The sequence below is a fragment of the Xenopus laevis genome, chromosome 6L (genome assembly GCF_017654675.1).
Source record: "Xenopus laevis strain J_2021 chromosome 6L, Xenopus_laevis_v10.1, whole genome shotgun sequence".
In the NCBI taxonomy this organism is placed as follows: domain Eukaryota; kingdom Metazoa; phylum Chordata; class Amphibia; order Anura; family Pipidae; genus Xenopus; species Xenopus laevis.
In genome coordinates this window covers 90,347,924-90,372,823 of record NC_054381.1, presented here as the reverse complement: position 1 = coordinate 90,372,823, position 24,900 = coordinate 90,347,924, and the positions used below count along the sequence as shown (strand labels likewise).

General features: G+C 43.8%; 1 protein-coding gene across 1 annotated transcript in view; it reads left to right on the top strand.

The window, feature by feature from the left end:
• The first annotated feature begins 14,423 nt into the window (after positions 1 to 14,423).
• The window catches only part of bcl2.L (B-cell CLL/lymphoma 2 L homeolog), a 125,675-nt gene continuing 115,198 nt past the window's right edge, over positions 14,424 to 24,900 (top strand). The window contains exons 1-2 of the mRNA XM_041566261.1: positions 14,424 to 17,389; positions 21,777 to 21,869. The gene's annotated coding sequence lies outside the window, so the exon portion shown is untranslated. The remainder of the gene's footprint in view (positions 17,390 to 21,776; positions 21,870 to 24,900) is intronic.

Below are 24,900 nucleotides of genomic sequence, written 5' to 3'. Positions count from 1 at the left end.
GTCTGTTGCATCAAAAAATGGAATTGCATATGCATTGTTATTGCAAATCGGGTGCAAGTTTTAGGTAAGGCTGACGGCAACTCCAGGGTTCCGCAGTGTCATTCGGCGATGTTGCATACAATTTATTGCAGCAGACAGGGTGACTGCATTGGTGCTTAATACAACTATACAAAAGCAAGGACTTGCACTTAAGTAAGCCTTATAATTTTTTTCCTTAAAAAAAATCAAATTATTAAAATATGACTTGTTTATTTAGTTTCAGTCTCAGAAATAACTGGATTGAAGGTCTGTCTACACTGCAGAGAATTAACTGATCATTTTTTTGATGATCCCTTGAACAGTTGCTGTAAGATGCCATAGACAGTCACCATTTATTGGGCCTTTGGGGGCTGTTGGGACTCTGTGTACTTGACATGTTGGGCCAATTTTGAATCCCAGGCCTGCTTGTAATTGCCATATCAAGCAGTGCTTACTGATCACTAGCACTTGGGTCTGGTTGCAAGCAGAGGGTAATTTTTTATTGGAAGCTTTTTTTTTTTTTTAAGAGCCGTCCCACTGAAGCTCCCCAGTGGGTATGGGTTATTAGCCTGCTGCCTGAACAGGCGTCCTTGGCTATTGATCCTAGATAAATCACACACTGATCCACCCCAAGCCCTGATTATTCTACAGCAAGCTTTTTGGGCTCTTTGATTAGGAGGTATGTATCTAACTAGGCTCATCACAGGACTCCTACCTGTTCCACCCTGTATGCATTATATATTCAATATGCAATTTTCCTCTTCCATACTTATACCTGCTTAAAGGGATCCTGTCATTAGAAAACATGTTTTTTTCAAAACACATCAGTTAATAGTGCTGATCCAGCAGAATTCTGCTCTGAAATCCATTTCTCAAAAGAGCAAACAGATTTTTTTATATTCAATTTTGAAATCTGACATGGGGCTAGACATATTGTCAATTTCCCAGCTGCCCCCAGTCATGTGACTTGTGCCTTTAGGAGAGAAATGCTTTCTGGCAGGCTGCTGTTTTTCCTTCTCAATGAAACTGAATGTGTCTCAGTATGACATGGGTTTTTACTATTGAGTGCTGTTCTTAGATCTACCAGGCAGCTGTTATCTTGTGTTAGGGAGCTGCTATCTGGTTACCTTCCCATTGTTCTTTTGTTTGGCTGCTGGGATGAAAAGGGATGGGGGTGATATCACTCTAACGTGCAGTACAGCAGTAAAGAGTGATTGAAGTTTATCAGAGCACAAGTCACATGACTTGGGGCAGCTGGGAAATTGACAATATGTCTAGCCCCATGTCAGATTTCAAAATTGAATATAAAAAAATCTGTTTGCTCTTTTGAGAAATGGATTTAAGTGCATAATTCTGCTGGATCAGCCAAATTTGAATATAAAAGTGCTTCCAGGACGCCAGAATGGCGCCCAAGAATAGGATTTGCTATCTAGAATCCTGGGTTCCTGTTATTTTGCTTGATTCCTGCTCCCACCTTGTTCCCAGCTTCCAGCCTGTTACCTGTCTTGGTTTTTGACCCTCTACTTGAACACTTGTTATTTGATCCTGATCTGCCTGTGAACTCTTGCCTGGACTCTGACCTTCCGCTTGATTAACCCTTTGGACACTGCGACTTTGATCCCTCAAGTGGGCTTCCTCCTTGATCCTGACTACCTCCCTGGAGGGAGCTCCCGGCTCCCTGACATTATTCTTGGGCCATGGATCCTACTGAGGAAGCTACGCCTGATGTCAGACGAGCGCTCCACGGACTGGCATCCCGCATGGAGGATTATGAAGCCCAGCAGTACCGCATAGGGCAGGCACTCGATACCCTACTCTCTTGTATGCCTCCTGTGCCCCCTGCTTCCCAAGCTGCTGGAAATACTCCCTTGGAGGCTGTCTCGTCTTCCGCAAGTTCCTCGTCTGGTGAGCCTCGCATTCCGCCTCGCTTTAGTGGGGACCCACAAGCCTGCAGAGGTTTCGCTACACAGTGCCAGATCCAGTACGAGTTTCAACCATCGCACTTGCCCAATGAACGGTCCAAGGTGGGGTATGTGATGTCTCGTTTGGTGGGCAAACCGCTTGAGTGGGCAACATCTCTTTGGGAGAAGAAGTCTCCAGTGACTTTTGATGCCAAGGCTTTTCTTCAAGCATTTCGTACCGTGTTTGATGCCCCGGGTCGGGTCACAAATGCCCCTTCTCGTCTTCTGCAACTCCGGCAGGGAAACCGCAGTGTCAGTGACTATGCTATTGACTTTAGAAATTTGATGGCCGAGACTTCCTGGAATGACGATGCCTATAAGGCTGTATTCTATCAAAAACTCCGCAGACAGACGGCACTTCTGGATAGATTTATTGGGAAAAGGCTGCTGTGTACCGCCTAACGCGTTTCGGGACTGTATCCCTTAATCTTAGGCTCTATCAATACTATCAAGGTCTGTCTATTCGAATTAAAGATGATCTTGTCTCCAGGGAGTTCCCTGACCTGCTGGAAGATCTGATTGCTCTATCCATTAAAGGAAAACTATACCCCCAAAATGAATACTTAAGCAACAGATAGTTTATATCAAATTGAATGACATATTAAAGAATCTTACCAAACTGGAATATATATTTACATACATATTGCCCTTTTACATCTCTTGCCTTGAACCACCATTTTGTGACTCTATCTGTGCTGCCTCAGAGATCACCTGACCAGAAATACTACAACACTAACTGTAACAGGAAGAAGTGAGGAAGCAAAAGGCAGAACTCTGTCTGTTAATTGGCTCATGTGACCTTACATGTGGTTTGTATGTGTGCACAGTGAATCGTACGATCTCAGGGGGCGGCCCTTATTTTTTAAAATGGCAATTTTCTATTTATGATTACCCAATGGCACATACTACTAAAAAAGTATATTATTATGATAATGGTTCATTTACATGAAGCAGGGTTTTACACATGAGCTGTTTTACTCAGTATCTTTTAATAGAGACCTACATTGTTTGGGGGGTATAGTTTTCCTTTAAAGCGGACACTCGTCTCAGAGAGCATCAAGTAGAGAAGGAGCGCAGTAAAAGATTTCAACCCTTGTTGGCACCACGCTTCCAAAGACCTCTTTTGCATACTCCAGCTTCTCAAGCGTCTACTTCTCCTCCGGAGGAACCTATGCAAGTCGGAAGAGCTCGTCTCTCCGAGCAAGAAAGGCTTCGTAGATGGACGGCTGGCCTATGTCTGTACTGTGGCGGACAATCTCATTTTGCGAAGTCTTGTCCTGTGAAGCTCACGAGTTTTGTTCCCCGAGGTATATCTAGGGTAACTCATGTAGGGGGCACTACTCCGAATTCTCAAGAGAACACTCACAGGTTTCTCCTTCCTTTACAGATCCGTCTGTCCACTAAGACCATTGTTGGCTCAACTTTTATTGACTCTGGAGCTGCCAGAAATTTCATGGACGCTCTCTTTGCTAAATATATGAATGTTTCTCTGTTCCCATTGACTCCTCCACTTCGAGTAACCGCCATTGACGACCGACCCCTTGAATCCGAGTTTATCTCTATGACGACTGGGGAATTGCCTGTGCAGGTTGTGACTTTACACAAAGAAAAGTTATCGTTCCTGATTATTTCCTGTCCTTCTGTTCCAGTTGTCTTGGGGCTTCCCTGGTTACGCCTGCATAACCCTATCATTGATTGGTCCTCGGGGCAGGTTTCCCGTTGGAGTCCATACTGCCAACAGCACTGCCTATCTGCTGAACCCATTCAGAGGGTGTATATTTCTACGTCAGATTTGAAGACGCTTCCCTCCTTTGTCAAGGAATTCTTTGATGTCTTCTGTAAAAAGTCTGCAGAATTTTTCCCTCCTCATCGTCACTACGATTGTCCAGTTGATCTCCTGCCTGGAACCATGCCTCCTAGAGGTCGCACTTATCCTCTCTCTCCAGCAGAGACCGTTGCCATGAAGGAGTATATCCAAGAAAATCAGGGCTTTATTCGCCCTTCTACTTCTCCTGCAGGGGCTGGATTCTTCTTAGTGGAGAAGAAGGATGGAGGCCTACGTCCTTGTATTGACTACCGGGGTCTTAATAAAATCACCGTTAAGAACCGGTATCCCTTACCTCTGATTGCAGAACTTTTTGACCAACTGAAGGGGGCTAGAATCTTCATTAAGTTGGATCTCCGTGGGGCGTACAACCTCATTTGCATCCGTGAAGGTGACGAATGGAAGACTGCATTCAACACTCGTGATGGGCATTATGAATACCTCGTGTTGCCCTTTGGTCTCTGCAATGTCCCCGCTGTCTTCCAAGAATTTGTGAACAACATTTTCAGGGATCTCTTGGGAAAGTTTGTGGTCGTGTACCTAGATGACATCCTGATTTTCTCCAAGGACCTAGCAAGCCATCGCTCCCAGGTGAAGGAAGTACTCTCTCGTTTGAGGAAGAACTCCCTCTTTGCCAAGCTGGAGAAATGTGTGTTTGAAGTGTCCAAGATTCCTTTTCTGGGCTATATCATCTCCCCAGAGGGATTCGAGATGGATCCTGTGAAAGTGTCTGCAATCCAAGAGTGGCCTCTACCGCTGAGCACCAAGGCAATCCAGAGATTCATTGGTTTTGCCAATTACTACCGGCAATTCATTAAGAGATTCTCTTCTCGTATTGCTCCTATCCTGGCTCTCATCCGTAAAGGGGGTAAACCCAGCTCATGGCCCTCGCCTGCTATAGAAGCTTTCCAATCCTTGAAGGATGCCTTCACTTCTGCTTCGGTTCTCCGACATCCTGATCCAGAGTTACCTTTCTTCATCAAGGTGGATGCTTCTGAAGTTGGAGCTGGAGCTATCCTGTCCCAAAGACATCCCTCTGATGGGAAGCTGCACCCATGTGCGTATTTCTCTAAGAAGTTCACTCCTGCCGAAAAAAATTATGATGTAGGAAATCGAGAACTCCTGGCTGTTAAGCTTGCCTTAGAAGAGTGGCGTCACCTCCTTGAAGGTTCCTTGATCCCAGTCACGATTTACACAGATCATAAGAATCTTGAGTTCATTCAATCTCTCAAGAGGCTGAATCCCAGACAAGCAAGGTGGGCTCTCTTCTTCTCTCGATTTAACTTTGTCTTGACTTTTCGCCCTGGCTCCAAGAATCGGAAAGCCGATGCTCTGTCTCGAAGTTTCACTCCGGTGGGTCTTACTCCTGAAAGACAAGAGCCTATTATTCCTCCTGTCAAGATATCTGGGTCGTCATAGATCGTTTTAGCAAGATGGCCCACTTCATCCCTTTACGGAAACACACAGTTGTTTATTCAATTCATTTTCCGCCTGCATGGCTTCCCGGCGGAGATTGTCTCTGACAGAGGTTCCCAGTTCACTGCGAAGTTTTGGCGTTCCCTGTGCAAAGATCTGGGTATTACTCTCCAGTTCTCCTCCGCTTATCATCCCCAGACAAATGGAGCCGCTGAACGAGTGAATCAAGCTTTAGAACAGTTCCTGAGGAACCACGTTTCCCTTTGTCAAGATGATTGGTCTGATCTCCTTCCGTGGGCAGAATTCACTCATAACAATGCCTGCCACACTTCCACTGGAAGGTCTCGGTTCATGTCGGTGTATGGTCAACATCCTCAAGCCTTCCCACAGGACTTTGTGTTGTCTGACGTCCCAGCTGTAGATGACCATGCAGCCCACATGTCTGCTATTTGGGCTGCAACCAAGTCGAACTTGGAGAAGAGCGCTCTGGTTCACAAGACGTTTGCAGATCGTAGACGTAGACCCTCTCCTCCCTACAAGGTTGGTGATAAAGTCTGGTTGTCTTCCAGGAACTTTTGGTTGAAGGTGCCATCTCCTAAGTTGAGTCCAAAGTTTGTGGGTCCATTCTCCATCTCAGAGGTGACCAATCCTGTGGCTGTCAGACTTCAGCTTCCCCCCTGAGATGCGAATCCCCAACGTGTTTCATGTCTCCTTGGTGAAACCCGCTACCTCCAACCGCTTTTCTGTGGACCAGTCTCCCCCTCCTACTATCTCTGTGGATAGTCAACAAGAATATGAGGTGGAAAAGATCCTTGACTCCAGAATCTCCAGGGGCTCTCTTCAGTACCTCATCAAGTGGAAGGGCTTTGGCCCTGAAGAATGCTCCTGGGAAGGACACTCTGATGTTCATGCTCCTCGTCTTGTAAGGGATTTCCACTCCAAGTTTCCCCAGAAGCCAAGCCCTGGTGGTCCTGAGGCCCCCGTGGGGGGGGGTACTGTCAAGGGCGCGAAAAGGTGCGTCTGCTCCCGGCGGCGAAGAATCCAAAAAGGTGGCGTCCAGTCGGCCCACGTGGGCGCTGGGACGCCAGCGCCGCATCACCGACGCATGCATAAACGCGCATGCGCAAACATGCCGGCGCAAGCAGGACGTCAATGACGTCACTTTGGCGCCAAATTTGAATATAAAAGTGCTTCCAGGACGCCAGAATGTCGCCCAAGAATAGGATTTGCTATCTAGAATCCTGGGTTCCTGTTATTTTGCCTGATTCCTGCTCCCACCTTGTTCCCAGCTTCCAGCCTGTTACCTGTCTTGGTTTTTGACCCTCTACCTGAACACTTGTTATTTGATCCTGACCTGCCTGTGAACTCTTGCCTGGACTCTGACCTTCCGCTTGATTAACCCTTTGGACACCGCGACTTTGATCCCTCAAGTGGGCTTCCTCCTTGATCCTGACTAACTCCCTGGAGAGAGCTCCCGACTCCCTGACAATATGGAGCTCGTCATCATAGCACACAGGCTCAAACACATCAGGCTTGTCACTTTGTTTACACCATGAAGAATTAGCTTTTTCCCTGGCCCTCTCCATGTCCATACTTGCTGGGATAGTCCCTCCCTCTCCCTCATAAAGAACCCAACCCCCTAACCTATAAATTAGGTGGCCCTCCCCACCTCGGTGTCTTTTTTGGGTTCTTTCTTTTCTCCCCCACTCCTGTATTCAGGAGCCTAATTTTCTTTTTCAGGGAAGGAAGCAGGGGCTGAAAAGCGTCCCAGAGACGAGGGTTTTTGCCTCTGCAGCGTACCTCATGCATGCGGCTCCTTACTGAGCTCGCTGGCTGCGTCTCCCAGGTGTTCCTAATCGGCCTGCCTCCAAAAGGTAAAGTGCTGTTCCTCTCCAGCCCAGTCACATCTCAGCAGGTATCAGGAGGGGTGGCATGAATGATAGGTGGCATCTTGCAGAGCACGACAATAGGACTTACGCAGCAGGTCCGTTTCGCACCTATGACGTCATCCTAGTCGGGAACGAGTTTTGACACGCACAGCATTACCTTCCGGGTGCGCTCTGGTTTTCCTAGGGGAGTATAATTTGGGGAAGGCTGATTCGGTTTAGGCTTTCATCCAAAGCCTTCCGCATAGCCCTCTACAGCATAGAAAGGGCTCTATGAGTCATGAGGGGAGGGGCAACACCTATTTAGGTGGCTCACCATTGCTGCCTTGTGTTTAACGGCATCCACATCACTCGCTTGCAGTACAGTGCTCTGCTAGGTAGGTAAAGGGGTGTTTTAAAGGGGACCTGCTCAGAATCCTAGAGGTTCTGTTTTGTGATTTTGCGCATTCCTTTTGCAGGTATTCTTTACTCCAATTCATCCCAACTGCCACCCCAGATAAGTCTTCCTTCCCTGGTTGAGGTAAGAAAAAAAAAATGGGGGATTTCTGACTCTTGGCTTACCAAAATTATTTTGCTTACAGTGCCATCATGCGACCATCAAGGTCAAGAGAGAGGTCTAAAGACATCTCAGAAGATAGAGAGGAGGCACAACAAACAGTATCCAAGAAATGCTTAGGATGCATGGAACCTCCATTATCCGACAAGAAGTTATGTCAGGCATGCCTAACAGCCGCATCTGGAATAGAGGCAGGCACAAGCACAGGAATTCTGGCTTGGATAAAGGATGCAGTAGCTAGAGAAGTTTCTAGTGCTACAGCTTCTACTTCAAGGGGTCCTCAGGTGGAATTTGATCCAGATATGGATGATACAAGTGCAGCAGGAATTGCTGAGGACATGTCCTTTTCCTCTGAAGAGGAGGAGGAAGTTCAATCTTCCTTTGATTTTTCATTGATACAACCCTTAATTAAAGCAGTAAGGGCTTCGCTAGCCTTGGAAGATGATAATCAAGCTTCATCATCTGCATCCTTTTTGCCTTGTTCCAAAACTAAGGGACAGACATTTCCTTTGCATCAGGAAGTCATGGATCTTATTAAAATGGGATATTCCGTCAAAAAGAAGTACTATGCAACCAAGATGCAATAAGCTATATCCTTTCAAAGAGGATGAAGTGAAAGACTTTTGTACCAGGCCTAGGGTGGATGCACCAGTCTTGAATATCTCAAAAAACACGTTATTGGCGATTGAAGATCATGCTGTAATGAAATGAATCCAATGGACAAGAGAATGGATGTGGATTTAAAAAGAATCTTCTCGGTAACAGGAGAAAGCCTTAAACCAGCAATTGCCAATATCTCGGTGGCCAAGGCCCTGGAAGTTTGGCTAGTCAATCTAGAGATAGCATTAAAATAAGGCCGGGATACATCCGAAATTGTGGAAGGCCTTAAGGAATTAAAGCTTGGTTCATCGTTTTTGATCAATTCATCTGTGGACCAAATAAGGCTGGCTTCAAGGTCATTGGCGTTATCAGTCTCAACAAGACGGGCATTATGGCTTAGAGCGTGGGAAGCAGATGCAGCATCTAAAGCAGCTCTATTTTCATTACCTTTCCAAGGACAAGTTTTTTGGAAAAAAATTGGAAGACCTCATATCAAAGGCATCGGGAGGCAAAAGTCAGTTGTTGCCTCAGAAAAAGAGACATCAGCCATGGAGACAATCATTAAGAGGGAAAACTTCAACTAGAGCCAGATTCATACCATACGATCGCCGGTCATTTCGTTCCGGAAGGAAACTGCAAGACAAGACAGTTGGAAGGCAGGACAATCTGGTTTCTTTCGTCTGCCCAAGGGTAAGACAGGGGAGAATACCCGCAAACAATTATGAAGGTGGTGCGACCCAGGGGCCTGCCTTAGGCGGGAGACTTCATCTTTTTCAGGCTGCTTGGGAAAAATCCATCGAAGACAGATGGGTTCAAGGAATTGTGAGAGAGGGTTACAATCTGGAATTCTTATCCATTCCTCCTTCTTCAGGATTCCTGGTATCCACCATGCCGACAGACGCCTCCAAAAGGGAGGCATTTCTAATTTGCCTCACCAAACTGGAACAGCAGCAGGTGATTGTTCAGGTTCCACAAAGCCAGAGAAGAACAGGAGTTTATTCTCGTTTTTTTATAACAAGAAAATCCACAGGGTCATGGAGACCTATTCTGGATCTGGGAAGAGTCAACAAAACTTTGAGAATTCAGCATTTCAAGAATAAATCCATCGAGTCAGTAAAGTCAGCCATATCACCAGGGGACTGGATGTGTACCATGGATATCAGGGATGCGTATCACCATATTCCGATAGCAACAACAGATCAAAGCTTCCTTCGGTTTGCAGTAAAAAAAAACATCATTATCAATTCAGGTGCCTACCCCTCAGGTTAGCAACAGCACCAAGAGTGGTCTCAAAGGTGTTAGTTACCCTAGTGGCTCATCTCAGATGGAAGAAAGTGCGAATATTCCACTATTTGGATGACCTAATCCTATTAGCTTCATCCAGGGAGCAGGCAATCTGTCACAGGGATCTGTGTCTGGAGACCTTGATAGCACATGGTTGGCTCATCAACCATACAAAAAGTCAACTCATTCCATCTCAAAGGATTACGTACCTGGGTGCAGCAATAGATTCAATCTCAGGGAGACTGGCTCTTTCAATGGAAAGGCAGAAATCTCTAATCATGATGTTTGAAAGATTAATGTTAATGCCAGAAGCATCAGCAGAAACATTGCTGAAAATCCTAGGAATGATGTCCTCTTCAATCGGATTAGTCCAGTGGGCTCACTGGAGGATGAGGCCTCTTCAATGTTGGTTTCTGCGCCAATGGGACGGGAAATCCCAATCGCAAAACATAACAATGCTGCCTCAAATGAGAACATCTCTTCTTTGGTGGAAAGAACAAGGATCGCTGGTCCTATCCATTATCAGACGTGCCATCAAATGTCTTAGAACTAAGGGCAATTCGACACGCCTGTGTTTTCTTTCAAGATCAATTAAGAGGCACAAGACTAAAGATAAGGTCAGATAATGTCACTGCCGTAGCCTATATAAGGAGACAAGGAGGCACAAGAAGTCTGGACCTCTTGGAGGAAGTGTATCCCATACTACAGTGGGCAGAAAATGTCTTGAAGGATCTGACAGCAGTATATGTTCCAGGGAAAGTGAATATAGTGGCAGATCTGCTCAGCAGGAATTTTGCAGACAGACACGAGTGGATTCTGAATCAGACAATTTTCAGGACACTAGTACAGAAGTGGGGTCAACCTTCCATAGACTTGATGGCATCATCCATCAACACCAAGTGTCTTCAGTTCTATTCAAGGAGTTGGGATCCAAATGCATTGGCGGTGGATGCATTGGCACAGACATGGAGATTCCATTTAGGTTATATCTTTCCTCCTCTTCCTCTGATACCGAAAGTGATTCAGAAAATAAGGGAGGATCAAGCGGATGTGATTTGCATTGCTCCAGCATTGCCACGAAGACCCTGGTTTACAGACCTAATCCAGCTGTCGATAGACAAACCTTGGAAACTTCCAACGTCAAGCGACCTGCTGATTCAAGGACCATTTGTCCATCCAGATCCAGGAGCACTGTCCCTTACGGCTGAGAGGCAAGGTCTAGAAGCGCATGGCCTATCTAACATTCACACCCTAGTACAGTCTAGAAAGCCCTCAACCAGTAATATGAGTTCCACAGAACAGATATCAGCCTCAAAGATCTTGGAATTCCTTCAGGCAGGCATGGACAGAGGCTTAAGCGTTAGTACTTTAAGAACGCAAGTATCAGCAATCTCGGCTATCTCAGGGACAACATGGGCTCATCACCCCTTGATAGTCAGATTTTTTAAGGCAGCCATAAGAATTCTTCCGGCAAGATGATTAAGATGCCCCAACTGGGATTTGCTGTTGGTCTTAGCCATGCTTTCTTCAGGTCCATTTCAGTCAATCATCCTATGACTTTGTGGAATTTAAGTCTAAAAGTGTTTTTTTTTAGTGGCAATTACTTCAGCCAAAAGAGTGGGGGAACTACAGGCATTGAGATTTGGGGAAGATAGTCCTGATATCTTTCCGGATAAATGAATCCTGAGATTTTGTTCTTCATTCAAACCGAAGGTCGTCTCCACTTTCCATTTGAAAGACTGGATTGTAGTCCCTACATTTGTTCACCAAGATCCAGACATGGAATTGAAGGAACTGTATGTAGCTGAGCATGTGAAAATGTACTGTGAAGCAACTTCATCAATCAGGAAGTCGGATAGACTTTTTGTTGTGCCCGGAGGAGCAAGGAAAGGGGAAGCGGAGGCCATCTCCACAATTTCTAGTTGGATATGTTTGGTAATCAAGAAAGCCTATTCCTCGGCAAATCTGAAAGAACCGGAAAGAATTAAGGCACATTCAACCAGGGGTCAGGCAACCTCTTGGGCAGCAGAGGCAGGCATCTCACTGGAAATGATTTGTAAAGCAGCATCCTGGTCTTCTCCGAGCACTTTTATCTCGCACTATAAGTTGGATGTCAGATCTTCTGAATATGCACAATTTGGTTCAAGCATTTTGATATCGGCTACTTCAGCCAAATCCATTTTTCAGCATAAGGGCTGTGAGTCTTATTTACCCACCCAGGGACAGTACGCTTTTTAAGTCCCAGCAAGTATGGACATGGAGAGGGCCAGGGAAAAGGGAAGATTGTATGATACTTACCGTGATCTTCCTTTCCCTGGCCCTCTCCATGTCAGGTTTCCCTCCCTTGGTTTTGGTAGAGTATCGAACCTTTTACTAGACACCGAGGTGGGGTAGGGCCACCTAATTTATAGGTTAGGGGGTTGGGTTCTTTATGAGGGAGAGGGAGGGACTATCCCAGCAAGTATGGACATGAAGAGGGCCAGGGAAAGGAAGATCACGTTAAGTAAGATACAATCTTCCCTTTTCATTTTACCTGGAGCTCAGGTAAGTAGATGATAAACAGGCCCTGTTGCAAATATATTCATGGCGACACATAAATAATCAAGAAGTTGTTTTGCTTAGGCCAATATCCCCTTAAAGATTTAACTTGAGTTGATTTACAGCTAAGTTGTTCTTTATGTATTGTATCTTGTGAAATCCCCGTATGATGACAACATACAGAATTTCCACACAATTGATGATTCCCATTTGGGCTGCATTAACTATGAGGAAAGAGGAATAATCAGCTGTGAATCATGGCAAAAATAACTAGGGCTTTGTTCTTCAAACAGCAAAAGTTTAGGAGATATACTTGTTCACTGCAGCAAGGCTTTCTCTTTTCAGTAGTCATAAGCAGCAAGAATTCCACAAATCTGCTTGTGGGTAAAATATCAGATTAGAGCTAAACAAACGTGTAATACGTAATAATTACCCAATAATTTAAGAAATGGTAAATGTCCATTAATGTATTTAACAAAAGTGTATTTGCCATAACCATTGCTATTAAATGAATAGATAATCACCCATATTAGGAAGTCGTTTGATTTAAAGAGAATATTATTAGTTATGACTGCAAAGCCCCCTCATCCTTGGTTTTCTAAAGCATACCACTGCTGCTAACTGAGCTTCAAAGGGAACATCTTGCTTAGATTTACCACAGCAATCTTTTCCCTGGCTGGAACAGCTGCCTACTCTACAAGTAGTGGGATGTGCACTAAGTATTATTTTCAAACCTGCCTAGTACACACCCTGGCATGAAATCAATTAAGCAAAATCTCTTCATCCCAGCTCCTCATAATCTAAATTCTTGTGCTTGGAGCAGAGCATTTTCCTATATACACCATTGCCCACACACGCAGTCATAAGATACTTATGTTAGACCTAAGAGATAACAATCTATTACTTACTTTTAACACATAAACCAAAGGCCTCTGAGTGGGTTTTTAATTTGAATAGATTAGGATGGTTAGCATAAAGAGGATTTTTAATTAAACAGACAACCATCAATCAATTCTTGGGCCACTGACAAAGTATTTGGAGTAATTATTTAAATTATTGTTAGTTGATGTATGCCTACAATTGTAGAGCTAAGGAGGTAAGTGTAATTCTGACCTCCATATTGCCAAATTACATGTGATCTGATCACTCAGCCTCTGGGACAGCTATTCAAACCTTTATAGCTATTGTAAAAAAAAAATCCACCTTAATTAAAAAGTTAAAATATTTCATATTGCAGCACAACATGCTGTATGTCCAACACACATGAATACCATATTAATAGATATGAACTGGCCATGGGCATCCACATATTGCTGTAATTAGCCCCCAAACCAAAAAGTGTCCTCTGTCTATGCATGTACCGCAACTGTGTGAGCAATCCAATTAATGTCTCCTCTTCCAATTAATGCAGGATTATTTTCCAGAATGCAGATTGTGTCCCTCTCATACTGGCGCCTCACATGCCTGTTTCTTTGCCTCTCTTTGCTTCTGTCTCTGCAATGACAAGCACTGTGTTAGCCTGGGTGCATACAGATTAACAACATGCATTTTTGTGCTTACATCCACTCCTTATTTCTGTACCTAATAATAACTAAAGTATTGTGCAGATTAAATAAAATAATCGTGTGTGTGTGAGGGGGGGTTATGAGATACTCTGTCCAATGCAGCCATCTTAATTCACTTTGCAAGCAAATCCATGCATTGGGCAAATCCTAGCAGGGGAACCAGTCCATCATATGCAATGTCTTTAACGCCAACTGTTTGTATTAGGGCTCTTACTCATGAGCGTTTTTACCTGCGCTCCCCTGCGTTCCGTTTTTCGGCGTTCAGCCGCAGGGGAGTAGACGCATTTCATTATTTCAAATGGGGCTGTACTCACACAGGCGCATGTAGGCGCCGAACGCAGGTTGAGACGCACCATGCTGCATTTTTCCTGTGTTCGGCGCCTACACGCGCCTGTGTGAGTACAGCCCCATTTGAAATAATGTAATGCGTCTATGCCTGTGCTCCCCTGCGGTTGAACGCCGAAAAACGGAACGCAGGGGAGCGCAGGTAAAAACGCTCATGAGTAAGAGCCCTTACTGACACACTTGTATCGGCTCACACACAAGCGAGTGGAATACAGCAGATCAGCTGCTTCTCACTAGTCTGTGTGACAAATACTGAGTGTGACCAAAATCCCCTTCTACTGGTCCCATTTTATCCATAGCAACTGACTAGTACACATACAATCCAAGATGGTGTTTCTTCTTTGTTCTACTTTCCCGCCAAAAAGCTTTAAACAAAGGAGTTTCCAGGATAGCCCTCCAGAAGAGCTGGACAACCCCCTCCAAGGTATTTCCTCCTCCCCTAATGATGCAGCAGGGCCCCTGCCAATCAGACCTGCTTGGGTGGGGTTAACCAGAAGCAAGGCCGGCCTCCCAGCCAATCAACCCTAGGGGGTGGGGAAAAGGCCAGGTATACCAGAGGGGAGGGCTAGAGAGTTGTTGTCGTTCGTCTGGGGTGTAACCTGGCTGTGGCAGGGCACCCTCCTCTGCGGTTCCTTGGAGTTCATCCTAGCTGAGGCAGGAAGACTCCCTCCAACAGTTTGGATTTCCCTACCTCCCAGAAGAATCTTTATACTTGGATCCCCTTGAGGTATGGTTATTCGGTGGATTTACCCAAAGGCACTTTGCTCCTTACCCCTTTGAAATTGCCCAAAGGAACTCCCTGACTTTGTATTTGGATTTGCCTGGAGGGCGTGTGCATCTTGCTGTGGACGCTCCAAGGGAAGCTCTTTGTTTCGGACCAGGAGTGTTTTGGACTTGGGGGAGTTCATATGCTAATGCCGTGTTCCTGATCTACCGCTTGTTGTATATCTGAAATAAACTCCTGTGTAAACCCTTCTTACAAGTGTGGTATTTCCCTGTGTGTGCTAGTTGGTCATACGTCACACGTTTACGTGACATTCTGGTGGCAAGCGGTGCGGATAATGGAAACTAGCACATCAGGGAACTTCGCAAACCTTACAGCTCAGGAGATTACTGAGCTCAGGCTACCAACGCTACAAAGGCTCTGCCACACATGCGGTATTGACACAGTGGGAAAGCGGAGACAGGAACTCATAGAACTTCTCACACACCATTCTCTACCTACCCAGGAAGGTGATGCCCAGGGTGACCCAGAAACCCCTGAGGAGGGAGAAGAAAACTATAATTTGCACCAAGATGCAGCTGGGGAACCTGAGGACAACACCGTTACCTTGTTTCAGAAACACCTTGCTGCTATTGGTCCAGGGCTGACCCCAGCAGAACGGCTAGAGGTATTGCGCCCAACTATACAGGGAAATCAGCCTAGGAACTTGAGTTCTGGGCCCACAGCAGGGCCAACCATTGCACGACAGCCAGTTGTGAAACTGACTCATGCTGCCTTCCCTGCCTTTGATGAGTCTAAGCAGAGCATAGACAGCCTCCTTCGCTCCTTTGAAGGTTTATGTGAGGACCACCAAGTTCCCCAGGATGAGTGGGTGCTTATTTTGGCTGGTAAACTCACTGGTAAAGCTAGCGAAGTCTATTTGGAAATTCCATACCCCCAGCGAGCAAATTATTGGAAAGTGCGTCAGATTCTCCTCGCCAGCTACGCCATCACTCCAGACTTCTACAGAAGAGCTTTCCGCACCCGGCGTAAAGCCTCCCAAGAAACTCACCAGGATTACGGGAATAAGTTGCAGAGGGATTTCCGCAACTGGGTACGGGGGAATAAAGTTAATTCCCTTGAGGATTTGTGCCAGTTGATGCTAAAAGAACAATTCTTCGAAAACTGCTCCCTTGAAGTGCGACAATGGGTTGGGGACCGTAAGCCTGGTACCTTGGAGGAGGCCACCCAGTTAGCAGATGAGTACCTGGAGAATCGTGTCCAGTCCCAGCCACTTGCCCTACCCCTGAGTCCTACAAACCACTCCTGTGAGGCTGATCATACCCATGCTCTACATGCCAGCCATGTGACAGTCAGGGCCCTTCCAGATTCTAAACCAATTAGGATTCCTCGGGCCTGTTTTATTTGTGGTTGTACTACTCACTTACAGGCAACATGCCCACGCAGACTCCCTAACCTGACCCCAATAAGACTGCAACCTGCCAAATCTGCAAATATTGTATCACAGGGGGTCACTGAGTGTCAAGTGCAGGATGCCCAAGAGACTGGTCCCCATATCTACAGGAAGCAACAAGTGAATATTGATGCATCAGACCTAAAAGAATTTAGAGTGTCAGCAGTCAACTTGTGTGCCCCAAAAAGGTGGGAGAACAACTGTGCACCCAGGAGAGGACACTGGGGTGTTCCACAGACAAGACTGGAACATCAAACAAAACTTATAACCCCTACTCCAATTCATAGTAACAGACACAAAGTCACCAATTCTCCAAACTGCAAAGTCTACATTGGAAACCTTGGCAAGCATGGCCATAAGACTATATTGGAGCAGGCATTTGGATATTATGGCCCTATACGTAGTGTGTGGGTGGCCAGGAGCCCCCCGGGTTTCGCATTTGTGGAATTTGAACACCACAGAGATGCTGCTGATGCAGTACAAGAACTAAATAAATGGACTTTGTGTGGGCGTCAAGTTAAGGTGGAATTTGCATCCATAGACAGACAAAGTAGCAATAAGGCTCCTCAATCCCCATGCAAATGGCTCCCAACACAAAGGAGAATATGGACTGAGAGAAACAACTATGTCACCCAAAGATTTAATTGAGCCAGTGGGGCCTTCAAAGTGCAGCCGGGACTCACCCTACAAAGGGGATCCCCGGCAATGCACTTACTCTGGGGGGGGAAGAAATGTGACAAATACTTAGTGTGACCAAAATCCCCTTCTACTGGTCCCATTTTATCCATAGCTAACTGACTAGTACACATACAATCCAAGATGGTGTTTCTTCTTTGTTCTACTTTCCCGCCAAAAAGCTTTAAACAAACGAGCTCCCAGGATAGCCCTCCAGAAGAGCTGGACAACCCCCTCCAAGGTATTCCTCCTCCCCTAATGATGCAGCAGGGCCCCTGCCAATCAGACCTGCTTGGGTGGGGTTAACCAGAAGCAAGGCCGGCCTCCCAGCCAATCAACCCTAGGGGGTGGGGAAAAGGCCAGGTATACCAGAGGGGAGGGCTAGAGAGTTGTTGTCGTTCGTCTGGGGTGTAACCTGGCTGTGGCAGGGCACCCTCCTCTGCGGTTCCTTGGACTTTATCCTAGCTGAGGCAGGAAGACTCCCTCCAACAGTTTGGATTTCCCTACCTCCCAGAAGAATGTTTATACCTGGATTCCCTTGAGGTATGGTTATTCGGTGGATTTACCCAAAGGCACTTTGCTCCTTACCCCTTTGAAATTGCCCAAAGGAACTCCCTGACTTTGTATTTGGATTTGCCTGGAGGTCGTGTGCATCTTGCTGTGGACGCTCCAAGGGAAGCTCTTTGTTTCGGACCAGGAGTGTTTTGAACTTGGGGGAGTTCATATGCTAATGCCGTGTTCCTGATCTACCGCTTGTTGTATATCTGAAATAAACTCCTGTGTAAACCCTTCTTACAAGTGTGGTATTTCCCTGTGTGTGCTAGTTGGTCATACGTCACACGTTTACGTGACAGTCTGTATATCCAAGTGTGTGAGTCAGTGCAAGAGTGTGAGTAAGACAAACAGTCAAATGGACTGGCTGCCCTGCTAGTATTTGTCCAAGGCATGGATTTGCTTGCAAAGTGAATTAAGATGGCTGCATTGACTCAGAGTTTTTAATCAGTGTAGCATATATTACTGTGCACATAATTTATTTTACCCCATCAGGCTAGTTAACCCCATAACTATATCAGCTGTCCCATAGTTCTCTCTTTCATGTTTCTTAACCATTACAGTCTCTAGATTTATCTTTGCCACCAAATTATTTATTATATACTATTACTTGTGATGCGTTTACTTACTTGCCCCCCCCCCTCCCTGAAAATATCTCTGCGGACGGCCATGGAACTGGCCTTGAATGGTCCCCTTCCATTGTGTTTAGTTTATTCCCTGCACTAATTGGCAATTTTCTCTAGTGTTATTGAGCTTTTTTACAATTCCTAAATGGCACTGCATAACAAGCTTGTGGGATTAACTGACCTGCTTCCTTAAGGTTAGATACAATTCTTTCCCCAAAAGATGCCTTATGGCAGTGGCACAAGTGAGTTGTAAAATATAGCTAGGTAGGAGATCCATTTGCGCAAGCATTTCTGGATTGTTACCCATCCACATTGCTTCCCCTCAATCTTATATTGCCTCACTAACATTTCTACATTTTTTAAACATTTTATCCTCACTTGACACTCAGTCATTCATGTCCTCAGTTCTAAAGGCATACAGATGCCACAATATTTTAAGGTAACCCTACCTTGATGTTTACAAATGATGCGTAACAATACATAAATGCATATATTTGCTTTACCTCCTCTATAATTGAAATACCAAATTCCATATAGCCAAAATTATACTCCACAACCATAAATAAAAAATATTCCTTTCGTAACTCCACAATTTAATTCTGAACCCAACCATTCTAGCTATACTTTCTTTTATACTGCCAATTTTGTCATGTGCTAGTTCAATACAAAGAAAAAACAAATCCAATTATTAAAGATAATGAGGCAAGAATCAAATCCTTTGTTTCTCTTTATTTTGATTTCCCAGAGGAACCTGGAAATTCTGTTTAAAAACAAGATTATTGTCCCTGGCACACAATGCTCATTTAAAGCATATCATTTCCATGTTTACTTCTACTCTGCTGAAATTGAATACATTGGAAGTCATAGCTTTTGTACGGATGTCTCGTAAACAAGCTGAACACATGCTTTTTTCTACATTGTCCTAGAAAACATGTGAAGATTATCGCAGAGGATTTTGGAATGCCTGTTTTGATTGAAATTATTTATTCTAAAGTTATTTTCTCTTGCTTGCCTTTAATGTAGTCTATAATTTCAACTGCTACATTTTGAATAAGAATAAATAGACAATTACTATTTGCCCTTTTATAGTGTGGTCATATGCTAATTTCTTTTACAAAGGGGCCAAGGACTGTGGAAATGGTTAGTTCACCCTAACCTTCCTAGCCACTAATGGAACAGCACTGGGGTTATCCCATTTATTGTTTAGCGTGGACTAATAGACAGAATCTAATGTTATTTGTTTACATTTTAATTTATGTTAGCAATGTTATACTTTTTTTTTTTGTTCATTGTCTTTTATTAGGTTGTTTTTCCTATACCACTGCTTATGGTAAATTCCTCCTCTGGATGCTGCCAGGTGATGGTGCAATTAGGAAATTTAATAATTGCATACCTTAGGTGTAATGAGTTCAGACAACAGACTCAAAAGGTGTACTGACATGACACTTATTACTTCCATTAAAGCAAGCCCCTGAAAAGGAAACATACATGATTTAGCTTTCTTTTCTTAAGGACAGGTAAAACTATCTACCACTGGAAAATGTTGCCCTGTGCTAGAGACCATCAGTCATTATTTAGCTCTGATCTGCCTGCTGCATAAAGAATAATTTAAAGAAAATTATTAATTGGCTGCTTGTTTATTACTCTACAGCAAATGTGCACACTATTAGTAAAATAGCCCTAATAACTTTTCAGCACTGATCAATCAGTGGTCATTACAAAGAAAATATAGAATTACCAATATTCAATTTAAGTGACTAAATATATGATGTAAAAAAATTATTTAATTAGAATTAAAGGCCCCATGATATTACTGCTGCATGGAGCAGTGACTGAAGCCATTGCAAAGGCCAGATTTGGGAAAGATTCCTTTTTTTTTCTACTAGATACTCCTTGGACACATAGCTGGAAGGTTAAATAATGTGAGATTTAGGATGAACACTTGTTTGCTATGCTGAATGGGTGACACAGCAATGGTTTTAAATACATGTAACTTTGCTATATGCTAATAAGGAGCAGCCCCTAACCAAATGTTTGTCCTCAAAGAAGAGCTTTAACCAGTGGTGTAACTAATTGTGAGAGGGGTCCAGTGCACAGGGACTCCTACCCAGCATACCCGCCCACCGACTCCCTGCCTGCAGGTAGGAGAGTGGTTGGGGAGAGAGGATTTATTTGCAGTTATGGAGGAAGCAAACCTCCTTATCTGGGCCTCGGCCTTCCCCAAAGGCTGTGAAATCTGCTTCCTCTATAGTTATAGTCTATATAGCCAGTGGCTTTAACTACAAAGGCAAAAAACACTGCCTTAGATAATATGCTAAATGGACAAGAGTATGGTTACCTCTTCTGAAATCATTTATTTCAAACACCTACTGCATGGTTCAAAACCAACATTAGTGTGGGATCATGGATTTTTTTAAGGGCAAGCAGCCACACACAAGCCTATTACCACCCTGTGCAGTACCAATTGTTGCTTGGAATAATATAAAGGTCACTGCTTTGGAAATGGGCATGATGACCTGGACTTCACCATCTGGCAGTCTGACAGACAAGTCTGACAGTCTGACAGACAAGTCCCAGGACAACTCTAGCTGCCTGAATAATGCTGACTTTAAAGTTTTATGGGGGGAAGAATAATGGTCTTGGGGCATCTTGTTCCAGTGAAAGGTAGATATTACAATTACATTCTTAAAGTTCTGTGCTTCCTACTTTGTGGCAACGTTTTAAGGAAGGCCATTCTTCACTAATACTCTTGCATTTGTATGAAAGAATATCTCACCAACACTTTCCAAAACTAATTCAAGACCTGTCCAGAAGAGTAGAGTATGTTATGGCAGCAAAGGGAAGGCAACCTTTATATTAATACTTGCTGCTGTCTTGAGCAGATCCCATCCAAAAAGCCAGCATGGTGACAGTTCAGGTGAATGAATATTTGATCTCCTTCATGTTCTGGAATCTGCAGAAATACAATATTGCTGTATTATTTTTGTAACCTTATTGGATAAGATGGGGTCTAACTAAATATTGTGAAAGGGTAGTTTTATCCCAAACAGGAATATTATAACATAGAGCTTTTATTTTTGTCTCAGGTCCCCAACAGTGAACTGCCTTCGGCCATCAGTCATACTTCTGGTCTGGTAGTAAAAGACATGTATGCCTGCTTAAAGGAGACATTCAGTGTAAAAAATAAGAATATACCAGTGCGTTATACTAATTTAGATATAGAAGAATTGTGCTTGAAAAAGTAGTACTTCAGGCTGATTTATTGAATATTTCTGCAAAAACCCTAATAATCCCTCCCTTCACTTTCACTTCCTACTCCCTGAATTCCCAGGCTGTGCAGGGGAGCCGGCAGCTCTAAGGTCACTGTACTGAAGGACAGGAACCAATCAGCAGCTAGCAGGACCTGATAGGGAACTGAAGCCTGTTTGTGCTTGTGTGACTGCAGAACTGTGATTGGCTGTTAGGACACACTCACCCCTCATTTGAAACACAGACAGGGACCAGAGAACATCTATAGGGAGCTCCAATAAATGGGCTATTTTTAAAGATAATATTCATTTTTAGCACCACGTAAAAGCAACACCATATATTACTCATAATTGCCTACAAAATTAGGGTTTTTAGTTTATCCTATATGTCTCTTTAAGTGGACTGTGTTTGAAAATAAAAGCTGTGCAGGCACTCAGAGAGAAAATATTTTCCACACCCATAATGAACTGCCATCAGAAAACAAGCATTAACGTTGTTTCTAGGCACTTTACTTCAGACTCTCGACACAAGATGGCGATGAAGAGCACGGTCGAGTTTGCAGGACGTCACTATGCTTATTTTCTAACTGCGCACTGGTAAGTTTTGTGTATGTGTTATTTAACTCTAGAGTCTGTGCTGTAAGATTCTGTTGTTATTTCCACACATAGGGTATTGTATATTATTTTTACATAGGTTTGATGTGTGATTGGTGTTTGTTATTGAAGATGTATTTGACTTTTCAGTTATGTATTTGGCTATATCTCAGTGCCTGAGTTTAACTTTATGGCTCCCAGGCTGGCTGACACATTTAGAATGGTGCCCTATCTAAGTAGAAACCCAAATCCAAACCCAGTGGAATCCCACATTTAGATGTATGCTTGCACATAATGTGGCATGTTATGTAAAAATTGGAAAATTTTGTAAAAATATATCACACAAAATGTGCCACCTATTGTCCTGACCTGTTTTAATTTGACAGGGCAGTTGTAATATAATAATCCTAGGCATGCCATATACATTTAAGGTGACCAGAAGATGTGACATTTCTGAAAAATTAATGTACATTTAGAAGAAGTGGAAGTGTCACTGATTTATACCTTAAATTACCATAGACTGAAAGCAAGGCAAATAATGCTCTGGTTTTCTCTCCTCAAATGTAGGCAACAGTAGCTTATTATTAGTAGTAATAGTTATTATTCCGCAGCGCTGTACAATAACTGGGTGCATACACTGAACATACAGGTTTACATACAAAACAAACAGTAACTGATATTAGAAGTAAATACATTTGCTCTAAACAAGTAAAGACTGGATATAATGCCAGTGCAACCAAGGAGAGTGTTTGCTGTCTTATTACTTACTATAAATACTAATTTTTTTAGAACAAAATGAGATGACCTTGAGCTAGATCAGTGCATTGACCACCACAGTATCAGATGTTTCCTTGTCATTTGCCTCTCCAGCTTCAGAGAGACACATGCTGAGTGGGTGGGTTTGTTATGAGATTAGATCACACGGTGTCTTTAAACCACCCACAAGTAAAACGATCGGGCCACCCATGCCTGCCCTTCTCTGTTTACATCAGTACACGGGATGTAGAGTCCCGGCTCCACTTTGTATAGAGAGTGCTGAAAGCATGATCTCAGTGCAAGTCACTGCACTTTCATTCTTATTCCGTCCTCCCACATGCTTTATCCAATGCTATACATGAAAGATATGATATGACATTGTATGCATTGCTGTGGGGCATGGATTAGAGCTCACATTTCCACAACTCTATAGCAGGCTTGTAAACTCCTACATCAGGCAGTCTGTGCTGTGGGAGGCAGCAACACCTCCTTTGTGGTGTTAAATTTCAAACTGATTTTTTTTTCAATGAGTAGTGAGCTAAGGTTGCTGGATATTGCTTCAGGAAACATTAGCAGGGGAAGTACAAGTCCTGGGAAAAAACAGTGATAAGATACCCTCTATACATAAATCATTAGAGCGAGGAAAAACGTTTGTAAAACAAGAAACGTAACACGCTGTAAATGTACACTTATGCACACCATGATACATTTAAAGGAGAGAAGCTTTGCCTACTTTTGGCTTTTGACACTTTTGGTGAATATTGTGGAAAAGCCTAAGAAATTGCTAAATAACTTGTTTATGCTCTGATGGAATGATGTTTAAAGTTGAGGTTCACCTTTAAGTTTTAATATGTTATACAATGGCCAATTCTAAGCAATTTTTTTAAAATAGTTTTTGAATTATTTGCCTTCTTCTAACTGTTCCCAGCTTTTAAATAGGGCACTGACTTTATCTAAAAAAAAAACGTGCTCTGTAAGGCTACAAATGTAATGTTATTGCTGTAGGACCTCTCATATTCATATTCTTGGTCAGATTGTTGACACTACAAACTGTAGAACTGTTGAATAAAAAGCTAAATAACTCAAAAACCATATATAATACAAAATGAAAGGCAATTGCAAATTGCTTCAGAATATCACTCTTGACATCATACTAAAAGTTAACTCAAAGGTGAACAACCCCTTCCACATGAGTTGAGCCAAATAGTTTTGAGCTAACAAAAGACATAGCAAAAGTATATACTGGCATTCTCTAGCACAGTGCTGTCCAACTTCTGTGGTACTGAGGGCCAGATGGTGGAGGGCCGATAATGGAAGCCAGTGTTGACCTCTTCCTCTTTTTAAACCACCCCACTTTAGACCACAAGACCGTGTCCACATAAATGGTGGTAGCACACTAAAAAACCAAATGGTTGGTGCTCACTGCAGGGATATCACTAATCACTCATATGTGAAAAAAGTTAAGTCATGTTAAGACATACCCTTAAATCCATATGCCTCTTCCTCCCCTGTGGATAACATAGCACCCCCAGCACATTATTAAACATCTAAGGGGCCTCTAACAAATACCAGGCTTATGTTCCACAGAGCAGGGCACACACAGGGAACATAGGGCAGGCAGAGTATGGCACACACAGGGAGCATAGGGCAGACAGAGTATGACACACGCAGGGAGCATAGGGCAGACAGAGTATGGTACACAAAGAAGCATGTGGAAGGCAGAACAGAGCAGGAGACAGGGAAACCTATCAGGATCACTCTAAGATGTACTACATACAGTGACACAGTGCTGGTGCCCCTTTCAGCTGTTTGTATGAGTGTGAACAGGTGAACAATGTAGTTTAGTCTGGGTCTCGGGTGTGAGCAGTACAGGGCTTTAGGGGTGTAAACAATAGAGGTGTTACAAGTGTGAACAATGCAGGAGGGATTACATGTGTGAACAGGGGGTTACAGCCTGAATTTGAGGTTTAAATAATGCAGGGGCCAGTTAATCTTTTTAGTGATACCTTTTAAATGTTACACATGGTATGCAGACACAGCAGGCAGACTTTCATGTGGGGAGCCACATAAGGGAGATCGTGGGCCGCCAGTTGGACAGCCCTGCTCTAGCATATTATCAATATTTAGTGTGGGATGGTAGTTGTAGTTTAATACCCATAGAGATGAAAGGATGCAAGACTATCTTCCAATTAAAAATATGTTGGGGTACTTTCACGCACCCATTTCCCCCACACGTTAGCACACACATTGCTGGGGAGCTGCGGCTCCCTAGAATGTG